The sequence below is a fragment of the Marmota flaviventris genome, chromosome 5 (genome assembly GCF_047511675.1).
Source record: "Marmota flaviventris isolate mMarFla1 chromosome 5, mMarFla1.hap1, whole genome shotgun sequence".
Lineage (NCBI taxonomy): Eukaryota > Metazoa > Chordata > Mammalia > Rodentia > Sciuridae > Marmota > Marmota flaviventris.
In genome coordinates, this window is record NC_092502.1 from 9096666 (window position 1) to 9103491 (window position 6826).

The 6826-nt window shown below is 51.3% G+C and overlaps 2 long non-coding RNA genes across 3 annotated transcripts; one reads left to right on the forward strand and one right to left on the reverse strand.

Moving 5' to 3' along the window:
* Positions 1 to 410: 410 nt before the first annotated feature.
* Positions 411 to 2838, reverse strand: LOC139705660 (uncharacterized). The gene is made up of 2 exons (XR_011707483.1): positions 2751 to 2838; positions 411 to 1060 (listed from the first exon to the last, which is right to left on the reverse strand). It is a non-coding gene; the product is annotated as an uncharacterized lncRNA (long non-coding RNA).
* On the forward strand, positions 2376 to 6317 carry LOC114095379 (uncharacterized). Of its 2 annotated transcripts, none has more exons than XR_011707481.1 (4): positions 2376 to 2988; positions 3071 to 3165; positions 3640 to 3714; positions 5925 to 6317. It is a non-coding gene; the product is annotated as an uncharacterized lncRNA (long non-coding RNA). The 2 variants fall into 2 exon arrangements; XR_011707482.1 differs by having other exon boundaries at positions 6020 to 6317.
* The last annotated feature ends 509 nt before the right edge of the window (positions 6318 to 6826 follow it).

Consider the following 6826-nt stretch of genomic DNA (forward strand, 5'->3'; position numbering starts at 1 on the left):
CCTGTGCTGTAGAACCCTGGAATTTACTCCTTCTACCTAACCATGCATCACCCACTCGTCTTACTTCGATGGTTGCTGCCAACTGGAGTAATCATAGTCTCCCCAAAGGGCCTGCCTGGAGCCCACTCTGCCAAAGGAGCAGGAGATGCAATCAGGTGGCTGCTGTCCCTAACCTAGCTCCAAACTGGATGCAAGCAACGTGGCTCGGCCATACTTACCTTTGCTCCCATTGACAGAACACGCGTATTTCTGACAGTCTCTTCTGTTGAATAGTGAGAATATGAAATTGTCAAGTGCCCACCCTTTAGGTGCTCTCAATGGAGCTGCCAAAATTCTAACTGGCCAATAAAATCTGTCTTAGACAAGTGCCCCACCTCCACCATGCCCACTTAGCAAAAAGAGAACAAAAGTTAAGATCCTTCTGTCCATATTCCATATGCCCTGATCTTGCACACAGTTCTCGCATTATCTTCATAACAGATCTGAGGATACTTTATGGAAAATGATCACAAGGTTCTGGGGTGATGGGACTTTTGTCCCTAAGTCACAGAGCTGGGGTTTGGCAGAGCCAGGACCTTGGGCAGACCTGCATGTTGCCTCTTTCGAGGATTGGACCAGCCCTAGGGTGCTTTCTGCTGATTCTAAGCCTGCAGCCTCAATCATGGGTGGAATCTCCTTAGTCTCTCCGCTGTCTGCCCTGTTTTCCTAAGGATTCAGGGCAGCTTTGGATGTGGCCTAGAAAAACATCTTCCTGACAAGAGCAGGTGGGGCGGGACGGGAAAGTGTTCCTGTTGTCTCCCTCCACACTGAAGTCATGGTGCCCCGCACATATTTACTGAGCACGACTGGGTATGAAGTGTCCCATGGGAGAATTTCTCGGCTGCCGCTGTTTCCTCTCTGTGGCGACCCACGTGGTGGGGGTGGCAGGGATAGCCTGTTTTGTGGACGGTAATGCTGAGACTGTGAGGCGCGGAAGAACTTGCTCCAGGCCACAGGGTGGTGAGGGGCAGAGCTGGGACAGGCTGTTGGCTTGGTCCGCTGGGCTCTCCGCAACAGCACCCTGCTCAGGAACATTTGGTTGGGTGAACAGAAAAGGAAGGACAGAAGGAGAAGGAAGAGGGAGAGGGGAAACATTTTCTAAGACAGCAAAATGAAAAGAAGTGATTAAATATTTCCAAGCAGTAAATTGGTGGAAGATTACAGAAATGGGTCTGGGATCTCGCTTCCTCTCTCCAGATCACAAAAGTAAGGCAGACGTCCACCATCAGAGAAAAGAAACACAGCAGCAGTGGGAGCGGAGCCGCAGAATGAAGGGGCCTTCCTCTGGGCTTTGGTGGGGATGGAGACCTGAGATGGCAGTTGCACACTATGCAGCAGGTGCGCTCCGGTGGAAACAGTCATGTTCTTGGCAATGAACTTGCATGGTGTGTGAACATGTTATCCACATACATGTGCAGTGAGGTGGGAGCAGCCGTTGCCCCTTGGGTTACCAGGTCTATCATTTCCTAGCTTCCCAGCCTTAGTATTCTCACCTTGTAGGATAGGATGACAAGATTCCCCCTTCGTAGGAGGTTAGCAAATCCAGCTAAGTGATGAATATAAACACCAGACAGGGGCTTAGTTAAATGTTTTCCTGTGGCCTTCCAGTTAATTCATCTGTTGTTTGTTTGCAATGCTGCGGTGAACACAGAGTCTCATGCATAATAGGCAAGTTCTCTACTACTGGGCCACACCCCCAGCCCCAACTCACTCACTATTCAACAGAAGTAAGGGAAAGCAGAGTGGCTTCTTCGGCTTCCAGCTCCAGTTCCCCACAAGAGCACCTGCAGGCACTCAGAATAATGGGGAGTCCATAGTCCGTAGTCTGAAGCCAGATTTGAGGGTTTAAAACTGGCTTTGCCCCTTGCAAGATGGGTGACCTGGGACAACTTACTTAACCTCCCTTTGCCTACTTTTCTCTTCTGTGAAGTGGGAATAATTATAGGACCTCCATGTTAGAGTTCTTAAGAAAAGTACAGTCCCTTGGAAGAGCATGCCTGACACAGCAAAGGCTGGGAGGTGTGAGTTCTTACAACAGCATCATTTTTCTCTGTGCTGAATGTTTTCTTCTGGCTGCATTTCAGCATTGTCCCCTCCCCCTCATATTCTGGCCGCTGAGCTGGAGGACCCAGATCTGCAGGGCAGCCAGGGGAGCGCCTCATCATCTTGCAGTGATGTCAGGAGGGCTCCTTATCAATAATGGAACAGCTCTTCCAGGAACCCAATCTAGAGAGCACAGAACCCAATCTGGCTGCAACGGGGCCTGTCTGGCCAGGGTTCCCGGAAGGCTCTGGGCAGAAGCGGGATTGTTATCTTGGTGCTGTGGGTGGAGGGTTTTGGTGGCCTCACATCAGGGGCTCTTCAGCTCTGCCCCCAGATCCTGCTGCAATGCCCTCAGAAGAGCTCTGCCTCTCACCTGCTGTGCCGGAGCCAGGAGCCTGGCAGTCATTCTGAACAGCCCCCATCCCTGGCCTTGCTCCTCGCCCCCAAAGCATCAAATACAGATGATGCTGTTTTTAAACATGTCCCAAATCTCATTACCACCAACCTCATCTGGCCATGCCTGGGCATCTATAGCAGCATCTCTCTAACATCCCATATACCTCTCCCCGTATACCTCTCTCCCACACCCACATTTCCAACACACACACACACACACACACACACACACACACACTCGTCTTTCTAAAATGCACCTCTGGTGGTCTTACCTCTTGCCTGAGCTCTTCATGTCCGGCGTTGCTCTTGGGGGTGCCCACCCCTCCACTGCCTGCTCAAACCCTGGGGCCACCTCTGTCCAGCTGCATCCAGAGCCTTCTGGTCTCCATTCATGACCTCCGGGCCACACTCTGGTCTCCACCTCTGTCCCAGGAGAGCTCTTCTAACCTCGGGCCCTGCCCCTCCTGTTCTCCCTGCCATGGCGGCTCCTGTCTGTCACGTAGCTCTCAGGTAAAGTTCCCTCCTCCAGGGAGCCCTCCCTGGATCTCCCTGCTGGACATGCCTTCACACCTCTGCCCTTCTTCCCTGTCAGAGTCCTGAATATTTCTGCCATGACACCAGTCCCAAGAAGAATGGTTCTGTCAACCTACCAGCTCTCTCATTTGTCATCTTCTCTCCCACTACAAGGTGAGCCCCTTGGGGACACAAATCCCGTCTTGCTCACAGTCATAGCGTAAGAGCCCCCAGTAGTCCCTGGCTCCTGGCAGGTGTGTAGCAGATACTTTTTAACTAGCTCGATGGTCGTAGGAGGCTGTGGGGTAGACTGGAGTAGGTGCTGGGTTTGGTCCCCTGTGGATTCCTGCTCTCTGTGTGTGGTTGGGCACATTGTTGTACCTCTCAGAAGGAGATCTGGGCTCTGGTTCAGACCCTGCCATTTCCTGGCTGTGTGACCTTGGACAGCTCATCTTACCTCTCTGAACCTCCTTCTCCTTATCTGTCAAATGGGGAGTGGACAGCCCACCTTAAAAGAGAACTGTCAAGATTCTGTGAGGACATGAGGGTGGAGTTTGGAATATTCTGGGGGTGAGGGGAAGGGAGCCCAGATCCCCCAAATCCCATTGACTTGCACCTAATAGGACAGAGTCCCTGTTTCATTTATAGAAACCACAGCCAGAGGCAATCGTCCCACCACAAGCCTGGGGGGACGGCACCCCACTTTCAAGCAACCAAGCCAAGGTAACTGGTTGGAGTATCTGCCGTGTCCTCGGAGTGAGGGAGGTCTGGCTCGGATTCCACTTGGTTTTCTTTGGGCAAGGGCTGCCAGGGAGCTCGGAGGCCATGGGCACTCGGCCAACAGCTTTTGGGTGTCCATCATGCAAACTGGACATTACTCCATGGATTGTTTATGGCACACAGTTGACCTTACAGTTACTCCCCCCCCCCCAAGAGACTTGAAGTTGTAACATTTGCTTGATTGTAGAGACTTTATCATGATTCAGGTTGGAAAAGATCATAAAGGATAAGAAAATTGGTGGATGCTTTGCACCCGTGTCAGAGCTGTCGGTGATAAGGCAGGTGCCACGTGACCCAACACCAGCAGAAGCTGGTGGCATTTAGGTTTTAGGTTTTATGGCTACGAACCCCCAGCTATAAAAACACCTTTAGTGTTTGACATTTCTGCAGGAAAAATCATTGTTGCTATTGTAACTCTAAAGCTCTCCAGGACAATCCTCCCCCATCTTTCTTCCGATCCCATTGAAACAATTTATTTTATAACCATGACCTAGAAGTCAGGGTTGCTCCGGCTTTAGAGCCAGACAGGGCCATCAATGCTTAGCAGCTCTGCTTCTGCTGCTTGCTGGGATGGGCACTGTGCTTATCTTTGAAAGAAGATAACATGGGCAAAGCACTCAACCTAGGCCTGGCGTGTGGTGAGCTCTCTATAAACATGAGCTCATGGTGTTTATAGAGTAAACAGTAAACATTGCTCCCGCTCTTTTTATATAACAGTAATAAAAGTTAAATGTGCTCTGTAGCCTCAGATCCTTTTGGGGAGTGGGGAGTGAAAGAAGCAGAACAGAAATTCTAAGAGTCTGGAGTATGTTTTACCTGGCTGGATGGAGGGAACTTGGCTCCCATGCAGGTGACCCTGAGCACAGTCATCCTACAGGTACCAAGAGACACCTGACTCACTCCTAAAGCCAAATCAGATACGACGTCCCCAGTAGGGTGGAAGGGGGACATATCCCAGGCACCTCCAAACATCTGATTGCACTTAAATCTCATTGTGATTTGGGCGACAGGGTAGGTGCTCTCCACCTTGCACAGAGAAGCTAAGTCTCAGCACAATTTAGTGACTTGCCAGATAATAGAGCTGGAGAATGGCCAGGCTGGATCGGAACCCAGACCTTTCGAACTCTAAAGCCCGCAATTGTCTGCCATCTGGAACAGAAACCCAGGCCTTGGCTTTTCTTTAGAAACCTGCGAGGCAGTGAGCTTGACAAGTTTGCATTTCTTTACAAAGTGGCATCCTCAGCTACCATTGTCTTCCAGTGTCCCCGTCCTGTTCTGTGGGCAGCCCCGCACAGGGCCTTTGGCTTATTTGCCTTTGCTGCTCAGGCCTCTCATCTGTAACCCAACCCAGGATCCTAACAGAACCCAGTTGCAGTAAGTGATCGGCTGTCAGAGCTGCTTAAATATTTCATGGTGGCCTGAATTGCTCTTCTCTAGGGGCAGACAAGGCAGCTAATGGATCAGTGCAGGCACCAGATGTCCAGGGGCTGAGGAAGGTCAATGGGCCAGGCAGGAGGCAAGCAGAGGGTGCCCACTTCACACCAAGCCTCTTGCTGGGGGCAAGGCAGCAAAAGCACATTCCTAAGGGTCCAACCTTAAAATCCCAGTGTAGGTAGGCCTTCAAAACGGATTTAGAGTAAAAGCTGTTTAGTGTTTTATTATCCTTATATCAACCGATACAATCTTCTAAGGACCACACACACGCGCGCGCGCACACACACACCTGCACGCACACATGCATGCACGCACACACACACACACACACCAGAAGGAAACTCACTCAACACCCCGATCTGCAGGTGGGCTGATTGAGGCTCGTGGAATTGAAATGATGGGCTCTAGGTCACCCTGGAGCTAATAACATTTTAGGATTCGATCCCAGTTTTATCTGTGTCCATCTAAGAGAAGTAGCCAGTTATTGGAAAGAACATGGAATGTGGAGAGAGGAACTGGGATCCCATCCCATGACTTCTGCCCGCTGCCTAGTGCCAAATTCCTTCCCTGTCCGAGCCTCAGTTCATCTTCTGAGGAATTTGGGGGTCCCTGACGTGATCGCCACCATAACATTTCCTGCAACAGCAGATTAGGTGGGGGCTACTGGCGGAGAAGGCAGGGGGTGTCCAGAGGGATGCTAAGTCCAAACTCTGTGCCAGGGTCGTTTCCTAGAGAATGGCATCACCCATCCTGAGCAGAGAAGGGAACTGCAGACAGGAAGATGCCTATGCAATGCTTGTCGGTTGTCTAAAAGTTCATCTGCAAAAGGAGACTGCTGGTGGTCAGGGGAAGCCACGGGTCATCCACTGGAAGCCGTGTCCTGAGCTCGGAAGCTGGCGCTGTGAGGGAAACCAGAAGCCTGAATCCAAGAGGAGACAGATGAAGAGTCCTAAAAGTGTCCAACAAGACAGAAGCCCTGGGCTGGGGATGTGGCTCAAGTGGTAGCACGCTCACCTGGCATGCGTGCGGCCCGGGTTCGATCCTCAGCACCACATACAAACAAAGATGTGTCAGCTAAAAACTAAAAAAAATAAATAAATATTTAAATTCTCTCTCTCTCTCTCTCTCTCTCTCTCTCTCTCTCTCTCTCTCTCTCTCTCTCTCTCTCGGAAGCCCTGGCTCAGAAGGCCAGCTGTCCACTTCTCATTCCTGCAGAAATGACCCAGTGAGAGCCTACTATGTGCCAGACACCAAGCTAAGTCCTGGAGACAGGGAAAGCATAAGACCGACTCGCCCCTGCTCCCTTGGGGCCTATGTTCCAGCGTGGGGAGGAGGCTGCTCTCTAAATAAGGGACATTTAATGAGTCCCCTGGGCTCTGCAGGAAGCAGCAGGATGGGATAAAGGAGTGACGGGCCTGAAGGAGGCACATCAACAGGGAGGTGACAGGGAGTGACTCTGAGCTGGACCTGAGGGATGAAGTGGAGCCAGCCAGCGGAGGGGGAAAGCGCCCACGCTGTGTGGAAAAGGGCGCCTTCAGCTGAACATGACAGAGAAGCCAAACCCAAGGTGGCTTCTATGATAAGGTCACCTTTTAATCTCACGGAGCAGGGAGTGCTCCCG